The sequence below is a fragment of the Triticum aestivum genome, chromosome 7D, assembly GCF_018294505.1.
Source record: "Triticum aestivum cultivar Chinese Spring chromosome 7D, IWGSC CS RefSeq v2.1, whole genome shotgun sequence".
Taxonomy (NCBI): domain Eukaryota; kingdom Viridiplantae; phylum Streptophyta; class Magnoliopsida; order Poales; family Poaceae; genus Triticum; species Triticum aestivum.
Window position 1 is genome coordinate 92,455,523 of NC_057814.1, and position 14,032 is coordinate 92,469,554.

Here is a 14,032-nt window from a genome sequence, read left to right on the forward strand (position 1 = left end):
CAAAGACTTTTCTAAAATTTCTAGGCCTCTTACAAATCTTTTGCAAAAGGATATTCCTTTTGTTTTTGATGATGATTGTTTCGAAGCCTTCCAAACACTCAAGAAAGCCTTAATTTCTGCACCTATTGTTCAACCACCTGATTGGAACTTGCCTTTTGAAATTATGTGTGATGCTAGTGATTATGCTGTTGGTGCTGTTCTAGGACAAAGAGTTGATAAGAAACTGAATGTTATTCATTATGCTAGTAAAACTCTAGAGAGTGCTCAACGAAATTATGCAACTACTGAAAAATAATGTCTAGCAGTGTGTTTGCTTGTGATAAATTTAGATCTTACATTGTTGATTCAAAAGTTATTGTTCACACCGATCATGCTGCTATAAAATATCTAATGGAAAATAAAGATGCTAAACCTAGACTTATTCGATGGGTTCTCTTGATACAAGAATTTGATTTACATATCATGGATAGAAAAGGAGCTGAGAACCCCGTAGCTGATAACTTGTCTAGGCTTGAAAATGTGCTTGATGACCCACTACCTGATGATAGTTTTCCTGATGAGCGGTTAGCTGCAATAAATGTTTCTCATAACACCCCTTGGTATGCTGACTATGCTAATTACATTGTTGCTAAATATTTACCACCTAGCTTTACATACCAACAAAAGAAAAAATTCTTCTATGATTTAAGACATTACTTTTGGGATGACCCACATCTTTATAAAGAAGGAGTAGATGTTATTATTAGACGTTGTGTACCTGAGCGTGAACAGGGAAAAATACTACGGAAATGTCACTCTGAAGCTTATGGAGGGCATCATGCTGGAGACAGAACTGCTCACAAGGTATTGCAATCTGGATTTTATTGGCCTACTCTCTTCAAGGATGCCCATAAATTTGTCTTATCTTGTGATGAATGTCAAAGAATAGGTAATATCGGTAAGCGTCAAGAAATGCCTATGAACTATGCACTTGTTGTTGAACCATTTGATGTTTGGGGATTTGATTACATGGGACCTTTTCCTTCCTCTAATGGGTATACACATATTTTGGTTGCTGTTGGTTATGTTACTAAATGGGTAGAAGCTATTCCAACTAGTAGTGCTGATCACAACACCTCTATTAAAATGATTAAGGAAGTTATTTTCCCAAGGTTTGGAGTCCCTAGATATTTAATGACTGATGGTGGTTCACACTTTATTCATGGTGCTTTCGGTAAAATGCTTGCCAAGTATGATGTTAACCATAGAATTGCATCACCTTATCATCCTCAGTCTAGTGCTCAAGTTGAACTTAGCAATAGAGAAATAAAATTAATTTTACAAAAGACTGTCAATAGGTCCCGGAAGAATTGGTCTAAGAAATTATATGATGCACTTTGGGCTTATAGAACAATATACAAAAATCCTATGGGTATGTCTCCTTATAAAATGGTTTATGGAAAAGCTTGTCATTTGCCTCTTGAGTTAGAACAAAAGCATATTGGGCAATTAAAGAACTCAACTATGATTTCAAATTTGCCGGTGAAAAGAGGTTATTTGATATTAGGTCATTAGATGAATGGAGAACCCAAGCTTATGAAAATGCCAAGCTATTTAAAGAAAAAGTTAAAAGATGGCATGGTAAAAGAATCCAAAAGCATGAGTTCAAAGTTGGAGAATATGTTCTTTTGTACAACTCTCGTTTCAGATTATTTGCAGGAAAACTCCTCTCCAAATGGGAAGGACCCTATGTTATCGAGGAGGTTTATCGGTCTGGAGCTATTAAAATAAATAATGCCGAAGGTACTAACCAGAAGGCTGTTAATGGGCAACGAATAAAACATTATATCTCAGGAATGCCCATTAATATTGAAAGTAATATTATCCAAACTATGACACCGGAAGAACACATAAAAGAGACCTTCCGGAACACTCCAGAATCGTGAAAAAAGAGGAGGTACGTGATACGGTAAATAAATGGACTCCGAAAAATCCGCAAAACTATTTTTTGTCAGTTTTGGAATATAACAAAAATTATATAAATAAGAAATAACCAGGAAGGTCACCCTGGTGGGCACAAGACACCAGGGCGCGCCTGGCAAGGCTTGCCAGGTGCGCCCAGGTGGGTTGTGCCCACCTCGGGTACCTCCCAGACTCCGTTTTTCTACAGCTTGCTTTTTCCCAAGATAAAAAATCTCATATACCCCCCGAACCTATTGACCACCGTATCACGAAGAAATCTTCTGTTTTCTTTTCCTTGCTGTTTTCTGTCAGATCCCATCTACCATGGCCGCTTCAAGCTCCTATAAGGACAAGTTCTTCAAGAACGTCATCAACCCATATTTGCGGTAGGTGGTGCAGCACCCTCAGGTCATCCAGATGTATGAGGGGGTGCTGCACATCTGCGATATGCAAGGTCCCAAGGGGACGGGAACCATGGAGGCCAGGCTTGAAGCTATGGACATGGAGGTCTTCCGGTGCAAGGGGATGGTGGAGCGTGGACTCAATGCTAATCACCTCATGATCACGAACCTTACCCGTGATCTCAAGGTGGATGGCAAGTCCATGAAGGACATCATCTTCACCCTGAACGAGCAAATCAACTTCCTCCGAAGCCAGATCTATGATCTCCAAAACCAAATCATTGAATATGAGGTGAGGTTTAAAGTATGAGTTTGGCTGCCAGTTGCAGGACCCGTGAGACTCATTCCTCCTCTTATGATGGTGGACCTCTGCCATGGAAACCCGAGGACAAGATCTCTACTTCATCACCACCACCTTTGTTGAGGATATAGACCTTAGAGTCACCCGCCAGAAGGGGCCGGGTTACTCATAATGGTCATCGCCAGAAGCCCGACGACAAGCTTGAAGACGGTGGGCCAAAGATGGGCTTAAGACCCGGATATGGCTTGAGCCCGGCGACAGTCCTCCCCAGGCGGATAATGAACAGGCGCGCCAAGATGCTCTTGACTTGTTGGACGAACAGCGTGATGTGGCAGCAGCTCGCTCAGTGATTTACCAACAAGACCTGCGCCGTTATCATAGTCGCCGGGTTAAATCCCGGGTCTTCCAGGAAGGCGATCTCGTGCTCCGGCTCATCCAAGATCAAACCGATGCGCACAAGCTATCTCCACCTTGGGATGGGCCTTTTGTTGTCAGCAAGAATTTGCACAACGGGTCATACTACCTCATTGACATTCGGGAGCACAAAGATTCACGTAAGTCGGAGGAAGAGACCCGTCGGCCGTGGAATATAGCTCAGCTTCAGCCTTACTACACTTGAGCCACCGGCTCTCATAATGTACATATTTCTCTAAGCCATGTTATATTATGATAAGCAATAAAGCAGGACCTCTGTCCTTTTTTCTCCTCCAAATGTGCATGTGTTGTTTTCATTGCAAGATCACATGATAACTTGAAGGAGGATCCGGCTTATGATCGTATTCGAATCTAGCCGTAGGCAATAAGGTCACTTGGGGGCTTCCTGTTCAAACATAGGTCGTATTCGAACCAAAGAGAACATAGCTGTCGATACCCATTTGATTGGCAAAGTGCCGAGCTCATTGGGGAGTTTTCTTTGATCATATTTGAATCATAGTTTAACCTCTTTGAGAACCGACGTGGATCGTATTCGAATCAGCGTCGTTAAACAATTCTTAAAGTCACTTGGGGGCTTCCTGTTCAAACATGGGTCGTATTCGAACCAAATAGAACATAGCTGTCGATACCCTCTTGATTGGCATCGCCACACCCACTGGGGGCTATATGATCGCATTCGAATCCTAGCATAACCCCTTTGGGACGAGTCTCTGGTCGTATTCGAACCGGAAGCCCCTAAGTTCTTCTGATTTATAGCGAGCTCTTCCGATTATTTCAAGTGTGCACGGCGGGTCTCACTTTGCCGGCTTAACTTTGATTTACAGTGCTAGTTGAATACAACCGGCGTCATTAAGACTGGTCAACCGGAATTGAGGTACCAACCTTATTGCCCGGGTTATCTAAGCTGGAAGTGTGCTTGCCGGCCGGTAAGTGTGTTATTACGGCTGTATCAAGGACGTAATTGAGGACCAGTCTTTTTTGATTCATATTCCGGGTTATATGTCTAAAACTATGATTCTCAGTGCGGTAAGCCGCCTAAAGACTTGTGATTTGTCTTTCTATGCAGGATAGTTAAAGGCAACTAGTTGAGCTTAAGGAAAATGAATGATCGATTATGACCCGGGGAAATATAAAGGAGACAACTTCAATGGACTTCAGCATTCAACGCGTGCACGATGGCACGGCAAAGTTAAAGTGTTGGTCCTACTCTATTACAAGACTCATCGAGTCCAAAAGGGCGAAGCATTGTTTAATAAAGCCGCCTGCGGAGTTACGATGCTTGCTGGGTTGAAGTCTCCGGCTCATCCCTCTCCTCTCCTCCGGCTGTTCCCAAGACCTGGAAAGTTGATGATTTCCAGTCAATGCCGCTCAGAGCTTCAAATTGAGCTTCCTCGTCAATTAACCCGGCCGGGTCAATCTCCGGGGCGAAGGTGTGCTTACGAGTCGGCGGGACTAAGCTGAGGGCTTCATAGCACGGAGTGGGGATCCTCTGATTCTCTGCATCGTAATCCGGCTGGTACTTAGTCAGATCTATATCATTGCCAATCAGAGTGGCCACCGGGCGTACGATCTTCACGCAGGCTGCGAAGTCCTTTTGGTCGAAGGCGGTGCCGTCTTCCTTCAAACTGGGGTAGCCCAGAGCGATGTCCGCCGGGTCTAGTTCTGGAAGGAACGCCTTGGCCCGGCTTAGAGCAGCTATGGCTCCGGCTCTTGCAGAGGCCCGTCGCAGCTCTTGGATACGTTGAGGAAGAACGGCGAGCCGGCGAAGAACTTCCGCCAGGTGAGTCGGCACCTCATTGGATAGGGCCACCACAGCCAAAGCACGCTGTGACCCGGTGTAGAGTTGCTCCACCAGGGTGTACACGGCCTTCAACTTGGTTACCACACTTTGGTTGAGGTTGGCGCTTCTGGGACCTGTTTAACAGAATAAGATAAGCCGCCGACAAGGATGAGTTATGAGATATAAAGATTATAAACTTGATGAAAACCGGTGAAATGACTTACCGAAGATTGCGGCAACCATCTGGGACACTTGGCGCTTTAAGCCGGAGAGTTCGGCGGTCTTCTCTGACAGAGCCTTCTCCGCCTGTTCGGCCCAGTTCACCAGAGTAGCCTTCTCTTCGGCCCAGGCTCTCCGTTCAGCGTCAAAGTCCGTCTTCAGTTTTTCTTGCACAGCAATACTGGACACAAATTTGGCATTGGCCTTCCGGGTCTCTGTTTCTTGCGTCTTTAGGCGGGTCTTCAGATCGGAGATGTCAGCTTCAAGCTTCTTGCAAGCAGCCTGCATAGTTTCCGGGTTATAGGATGAACAGTTATTATGCAATTTTAAAAGTCCCAAGCACTTTCCAAGCAAAGACACTTGGCACTTGGGGGCTAATGCATATCGAACGTTTCTATCTACAAATTGCCGGTTCAAGTGAGTAAGTCGGAACTTCAGTCTACAACATATTCTATCAGAAGTCGTAGACTTGGGGGCTAGAGTATGGTAAGAATAACAAGATAACTATGCAGTAAAAGCAAGAAGAAAGAAGAGTAGTACCTCAAACTTCTGCTGAATCTGGTTCACCATGCTGATCTCTACATCCCGGCTCTTGTGCACTTGGCTGACATAGCCGGAGACGATCTCTCTGATGTTCAGATTGGCGTAGTCGGTGAGGTCCAGATTAACCCGACGGTGCTGTAGCAACTCCTCCTTGGTGGAGCACTTGGCCAGTGCAGTAGGTCTCCCCGGCTCAACAAACTCCGTCCGGGTGATTACCACATCCGGGTCATTGACCGGCTGAGCCGAGCTGGAGGTCTCCAGGTTAGCAGAAGCTTCTGCAGTTGCCTTGTCGGTTGGAGCAGTGGCTTCGGGAGCGGAGGCAGCTGGCGGTTCTTGAGCTGCTACCTCCGGTTCAGGCAAGTTCGGCTCTTCGACCGGCTTGTTCTTCTTCGCCCTCTTGGTGAGCTTTGCCTGGGCACTGAAAGGACAAAAAGGTTAGTACAAAGGTGTGAGCAAAGATAAGCATGACAAAGAGATGATCATTGTTACCCGGGTACGGTCTTGAAGGCCGGCAGGCTTGATTGCATTGAGTCACCAGAGGAGGGTGAGGTTTCCTGATAGTTTGAGTCAGAAGAATTGAGCGGTTGACGTATAACACCCGCCAAAGGATGAAAAGGGTACAAGCTGGAGATAACCTCGGTTCGGCGTTTCCTCGATGCGTCGGGTAAGCCGGAAGAGAGGTCAGCGTCCTTGTTGGTCCGGGTGTGCCACCGGCTCTCATGAGTCTGTCGCTTCAAAAGAAATTGAGGATCTTGATAAGCTAAAGGATGTGAAAATCTTACTTTCCGGGTTACCCTTCGGACTTTCAGCCTTGGCAAGGGCTCCGAGTCGGAGGAAAGTGACATTACCTCTTCAACCACCGGGTTACTTGCTCCGGTGTCATCCTGTTGATGAACAGTATTGATAAGGTGGACAAAAATAAACAACGAATACAACAAGGGCTTACAGGTTCAGGGGTTACCTCTGACTCGGAGCTGTCGCTTAGTTGCAGCAGCTCTGAAGCAGTAGGCCTACTTCCCTTCTTGCGGGGAGCGGCTCTCTTGGCGGCTTTCTTCGCCTTCCTGGCTTTCTTGGCCGCCTCATGGTTGTATTTGACCTTCCCGAATTTGTCATCCGCCTGAAAAATACAACGATGAGTTGTTAAGGTTCGGATGAAAGCTATATACAGAAGAAAATAAGATGTTCAGATCAGCGGTTTACCGCTGGGGCCGGGTTGGTCTTGCAGAAGGGGGCTAACCCGGTCCTCCCGCAGTCTGCCAAGCTCTCGTTCAAGAGAGCCTTGGTCATGTCCTCAGCAAAGTCTTCAGGGAGATCGTTGCGGCTATGTCGCAGGGGATCATCTTTCCGGCCTGTGTACTCACACATTAAGCCGGGGCGGCGGCTCAAGGGGATCACCCGCCATGAGATCCAGACCCGGACCAGGTCAATTCCGTTGAGACCATTGCCCAGGAGAGCCTTGATCTTGTTGATGGTGGGGACCAGAGGTTGGCGCTCCGCCTGAGTTAACTTGTCAGACAGAGGGTGAGTTGGTTCCAGACGTGAAGGGCGAAAGCCGGGCAGCGGGCTCTCGTCAGCCGGCGACGTGTCTTGGCAATAGAACCACGTCTGGTTCCAGTCCTTTGGGTGACTCGGCGGCTCGGCGTAAGGGAAAAGGCAGTCTCTCCGTCGCTGAATGGAGATTCCGCCAAGTTCCAAACTTGGCCGTTGGCGCACTCGTTCTGGCGGTTCAGGTAGAAGAGCTCTCTGAAGAGTAGCAGGCTGGGCTCTTCTCCAAGATAAACCTCGCAGAACACTTGGAAATTGCATATGTTGGACACCGAGTTGGGTCCTATATCTTGTGGCCGCAGGTCAAAGAAATTCAGTACATCCCTGAAGAACTTTGAGCCGGGCGGTGTGAAGCCCCGGCTCATGTGATCCGCAAAAATCACTACCTCCCCGTCCTTTGGCTGTGGTCTCTCCTCTGACGGGTCAGGGGCACGGTAGGACATGACGTCCTTCTTAGGCAGGTAACCCGACTTCACAAAGTCCGCTAAGGTCTCGTCGGTGACGTTGGACCTCATCCAATTGCAAGTGATGGGTGCTTTGGGAGCTTTGGGAGGCATGGTGAAAGTCGGAAGCCTATGATAAAAGGGAAATATGTCCGGTTTAATTGTAAGCCGGAGGAAAATTACAGTTCAATATTTCAAGTGGCGGCTTATGGAGGGACCTAATGACATATATCTAAGTGCATCGGGTTATCTAGGCCGCTGGTGTGCTTGAGAGTAATTCAAATCGTCTACAACCTTGTTGTAAGTGAGCCGGAAATTTTACGGCGCGTGGCTTCCTTTGAGCCGGAAGGTTCTACGGTGCGTGGTTTCTTTAAACCGGAAATGTAAACCGTCAAGACTCAACAGGTGCAGTTTTTTACTAAGTGTGGTGAAAACAGGTTTCACACATTGCAGTAAATAATTTGGATCAAAACGGTCGGCTAAAAGGAAAGTTTCTAGACCTAAAAATAGACGCAAGGGAAGTTCTTGGGCTCGAACGGAGCCTTTATGCAGTAAAAAGAGGTCTACTTGCATGTGAAATGGGTGCTAAACAGCTACCGCAGTGGTTCTATACAAGGCTAAGATCAAAAAAGGGCAGTAAAAACAAAAACTACCAAGAACTCGTGGGCGACGGCGAAGAACACGGAAGAACAGTATGAACTTAACGTAGATCTGTTCTACGAGGAGGAAGGAGCTTACGGATGCAGATGTGCTGCGAGAGTTCGCCGCGTTTCTCTGGACGTTTCAGGGTGATGCAGCGGCCAAGGTTGATGAAGACGCGGAGCTCTATTGCGGCGGCGGCGGCGGCGGAGCTCGAGCAACACAGGAGCAGCAAGAGGAAGAGGACGACTGAAGGAGGAGAATGGAAAGACCCGAGGGTCGGACTACTTATAAGGGCGAGCTCATAAGTGAGCGCGAGAAACGAGGAGACCACGGCGTGGTTATCTCCCCATAAAACGCCTCGATTTTTGGGATGGCAGTAAAGATAAGATCCGTTGCGGATCTGGTGGAATAAAAAATGGACTTAATGGAAGATGATGTCACGGCGGATTACCCGGAGTCCAGAGGATGACGTCACGCCGGGTTATGGCCTTCACACAATTGTAAGTCAGAGATTTTCTGTCGAAAGAATTGAAGATTGACATGAGCCAGCTCAAATCAATCTGGGGCCTAATGTTGAGGATATAGACCTTAGAGTCACCCGCCAAAAGGGGTCGGGTTACTCATAATGGTCATCGCCAGAAGCCCGGCGACAAGCTTGAAGACGGTGGGCCAAAGATGGGCTTAAGACCCGGATATGGCTTAAGGCCCGTAGTTACAACCATCATTATGGTAGAACTTGTAGTGTAAGGCAAGGATAGTTGAGAGTCCGAGCCGGACACTCTTATGAGCCGGCCGGGACTCTGAGAGCTGCTGGGCGTCAGCCTCCATATATAAAGGGACGACCCGACAGCGGTTTAGGGACAAGAACGATCTCATCGAGAGCCGGGCATAGCAGTTAAGCTCCCTGGTCATCGAAACCCTAATCAATACCACCTCGACTGGACGTAGGATTTTACCTTCATCGTAAGGGGCCGAACCAGTATAAACCCTCGTGTTCCTTGTCCCGTTAACCCCTTCAAGCTTCCTAGCGGCGATGGCTCCACGACTAAGTCCTAGCCTGAGGACATCTGCCGTGACAATTCCACGACAACCTTCTTCATCACCCAAAGAAAATTGAGTATGCACTCCCCTTGACTTCCGCCAAGCTTGGGGGAGGTTCCCCGGTATCGTATCACCCTCATTATCCTTTGCCTTTACTTATCTTAGTTCGACCCATAGTTATCTTTTGCTTTAGATGAATAAAAGTTTAGTTCGATCATTTCTTTTTGAGAGTTTGCTTAGTGATCTATCCTTGTAATCGCAAGATATATAATAAAGTTTAGTTTTTAGTTTTTGCTTTCTTTACTTTCATGTTCCAATAAAAAGAAAGGAAATAAATGAAAAAGATCACATGCTAATCTTATGGTAGGTGATGACACCACATAAGGAAAAGTATAAGTAGAAAATTTTATTAGAGATTGACAAACATAGCATTGGTCAATGATGCAACTCATAAAAGAATTAATAAGGGAAGAGAAGATTCACATATAAACATACTATCCTGGAAATCTTTTGTGATTGTGAGCCCCCATCAAAATATTATATGCCAAAATTGTTGACATTGGACAAGGAAGACAACATAATGATTTATGTTTGTTCATATTCACATAGAATTTATATTGTCATAGATCCTTCAACATGTGGTGCTTGCCCCCCATCTTTGCTAGCCAAAAATTCCGCACTAAGTAGAGATACTACTTGTGCATCCAAAAACCCTTAAACCCAAATCTTATTTTCAAGAGTCCACCATACCTACCTAGGGATTGAGCAAGATCCCTCAAGTAAGTTGTCATCGGTGCAATAAGGCAATACAAATTTCTTCTAAAAGTGTGAGATCATTTAGTGTAAGAGAAAATTGATCGTTGTACGAACTTGTGATGGTGAAGAATAAAAGCGACAGACTGCATAATAAAGGTTGCCATCACAAGGGGCAACACAACATGACGTTCTTTTGCACTAAGGGGTTGAGCATACAAACAAATAAGCGCATGGCAAACTCTGATTCCCTCTGCGAAGGGCCTATCTTTTACTTTTATGTATTTACTTTTATGCAAGAGTAAAAGTTTTTCTCTCTATTCCTTTTTATTTTAGCATGAGTTATTATTGTTGACCTCACCCTAGAGGTGAGTACGTTGGGAGGAAAATCTATAAGCCCCTATCTTTCTATGTGTCCGATTGAAATGTTTTGCTCATGTGTATGCGGTGAGTGTTAGCAATCATAGAAGACTATATGATGGTTGAGTATGTGGACTTGCCTATAGGCTCCGATACGTGACCCTTCCTGAAAAGATGATGAATTGTAGTTGCAAAGTTGACTGAGAACATAGTTTGTTGATTTCTAATAGAGTTTATGCTTTGTACTTCGATAGTGTGATGAATTGTTACTTATTCATGAGAAGTCTATGATAAAATTTCTATGATAAAAGTTTTATGTTTAAATTTGTTGCTATTATAATAATCTACATGATGCTTCTATGTCCGTATTTTGTTTTTATCGACACCCCTCTCTCTAAGCATGTGGACATGTTTTTTGATTTTGGTTTTCGCTTGAGGACAAGCGAGGTCTAAGCTTGGGGGAGTTGATACGTCCATTTTGCATCATGTTTTCCTACTGTTATTTATGATGGTTTTATGCATAATAATGATTTTTTGAGTAATTCTAATGCCTTTTCTCTCATATTATGCAAGGTACACACAAAGAGGGAGAATTCCGGCAGCTTGACATCTGGACCTGGAAAAGCTATGTCAGGCCACCTATTCTGCACAACTCCAAATGAGCTGAAACTTTACGGAGATTTTTATGGAATATATGAGGAATATTGGAGCCAATAATTACCAGAGGGGGCCCACCAGGTGGGCACAACCCACCTGGGCACGCCAGGGAGCCCACGCGCACCAGGGAGCCCACGCGCGCCCTGGTGGGTTGTGCTCTCCTCGGCCCACCTCCGGTGCCCATCTTCTGGTATATAAGTCATTTTGACCTCGAAAAAATAAAGAGAGGACTTTCGGGACGGAGCGCCGCCGTCTCTAGGCGAAACTTGGGCAGGAGCACTTTTGCCCTCCGGCTGAGCGATTCCGCCGGGGGAACTTCCCTTCTAGAGGAGGAAATTATCATCATTATCATCACCAATAATGCTCCCATCTTGGGGAGGGCAATCTCCATCAACATCTTCAACAACACCATCTCCTCTCAAACCCTAGTTCATCTCTTGTGTTCAATCTTTGTACCGGAACTATAGATTGGTGCTTGTGGGTGACTAGTAGTGCTATTCCGTAAGGGACTGATTGGATCCAAAAGTTTAATGCTATGGTTAGAATTTATTCTTAATACTTTTCTCATTGTTGCGGATGCTTGCGAGGGGGTTAATCGTAAGTAGAGGTTTGTTCAAGTAAGAACAACACCTAAGCACCGGTGCACCCACATATCAAATTATCAAAGTAGCGAACACGAATCGAACCAGCATGATGAAAGTGACTGATACGTCCATTTTGCATATTGTTTTTATATTGATATGTATTGCATTATGGGCTGTTATTACTCATTATATCACAATACTTATGCCCATTCCCTCTTATTTTACAAGGTTTACATGAAGAGGGAGAATGCCGGCAGCTGGAATTCTGGGCTGGAAAAAGAGCAAATATTAGAGACCTATTCTGCACAACTCCAAAAATCCTGAAACTTCACGGAGCACGTTTTTGGAACAAATAAAAAATATTGGGCGAAGAAAGTACCAGGGGGGGCACCAGCCAGCCACAAGGGTGCAGGGCGCGCCCCCCAACCTTGTGGGCCCCCTGGCAGGCCTCCGGTGCCCATCTTTGGCTCTATGGTGTGTTTTGACCTGGAAAAAAAATCTGGAGGAAGCTTTCGGGATGAAGCGCTGCCGTCTCGAGGCGGAATCTGGGCAGAACCAATCTAGGGCTCTGGCGGAGCTGTTTTGCCGGGGAAACATCCCTCCGGGAGGGGGAAATCGTCGCCATCATCATCACCATCGATCCTCTTACCGAGAGGGGGTCAATCTCCATCACCATCTCCTCTCAAACCCTAGTTCATCTCTTATATTCGATCTTGGTCCCAAAACCTCAGATTGGTACCTGTGGGTTGCTAGTAGTGTTGATTACTCCTAGTAGTTGATGCTAGTTGGTTTATCCGATGGAATATTATATATCCAGATCCTTAATGATAATTAATACTCCTCTGATTATGATTATGAATATGCTTTGTGAGTAGTTACGTTTGTTCCTGAGGACATGGGAGAAGTCTTGTTATAAGTAATCATGTGAATTTGGTATTCGTTCGATATTTTGATGAGATGTATGTTGTCTCTCCTCTAGTGGTGTTATGTGAACATCGACTACATGACACTTCACCATTATTTGGGCCTAGGGGAAGGCATTGGGAAGTAATGAGTAGATGATGGGTTGCTAGAGTGACAGAAGCTTAAATCCTAGTTTATGTGTTGCTTCGTAAGGGGCTGATTTGGATTCATATGTTTCATGTTATGGTTAGGTTTACCTAAATACTTCTTTCATAGTTGCGGATGCTTGCGAGAGGGTTTAATCATGAGTGGGAGGCTTGTCCAAGGAAAGGCAGCACCCAAGCACTGCTCCACCCACATATCAAATTATCAAAGTAACGAACGCGAATCATATGAGCATGATGAAAACTAGCTTGACAGTAATTCCCATGTGTCCTCGGGAGTACTTTGCTTTATATAAGAGTTTGTCCAGGCTTGTCCTTTGCTACAAAAAGGATTGGGCCACCTTGCTGCACCTTAGTTACTTTTATTACTTGTTACCCGTTACGTTTTATCTTATCACAAAACTATCTATTACCGATAATTTCACTGCTTGAAGAGAATACCTTGCTGAAAACCACTTGTCATTTCCTTCTGCTCCTCGTTGGGTTCGACACTCTTACTTATAGAAAGGACTACGATAGATCCCCTATACTTGTGGGTCATCAGTGACTATATGAAATTCCCGTGTACCCTCAAGAACGCTTTGCTTATTATAAGTGACTGTTTTGGCCTGTCCTTTGCCTCAAAAGGACTAGGCTACCTTGCTGCACTTTTGTTACTACTATCATTACTTGCTCGTTACAAATTATCTTGCTATCAAACTACTCTGTTACTTACAATTTCAGCACTTGCAGACATTACCTTGCTCAAAACCACTTGTCATTTCTTTCTGCTCCTCGTTGGGTTGGACACTCTTACTTATCGAAAAGAGCTACAATTGATCCCATATACTTGTGGGTCATCAGCCATCATCATCTTGTGCTTTTGATCTCCATCTTGAAAGCATCGTCATGATCTCCATCGTCACTGTCTTGACACCTTGATCTCCATCGTAGCATCGTTGCGTCGAGGTCATCACGCCAACTATTGCTTCTACAACTATCGCTAAGGCATAGTGATAAAGTAAAGCAATTACATGGCGCTTGCACTTCATACAATAAAGATACAACCCTAAGGCACCTGCTGGTTGTTGATATTACAAAACATGATCGCCTCATACATCAACATATATCACATCATATCTTGACTATATCACATCACAACGTACCCTGCAAAAACAAGTTAGACGTCCTCTACTTGATGGTTGCAAATTTTACGTGGCTGCTACGGGCTTCTAGCAAGAACCGTTCTTACCTACGCAAAAACCACAACGGTGTTTCATCAAGTTTGCTGTTTTAACCTTCTTCAAGGACCGACCGTAGTCAAATTTGATTCAACTAAAG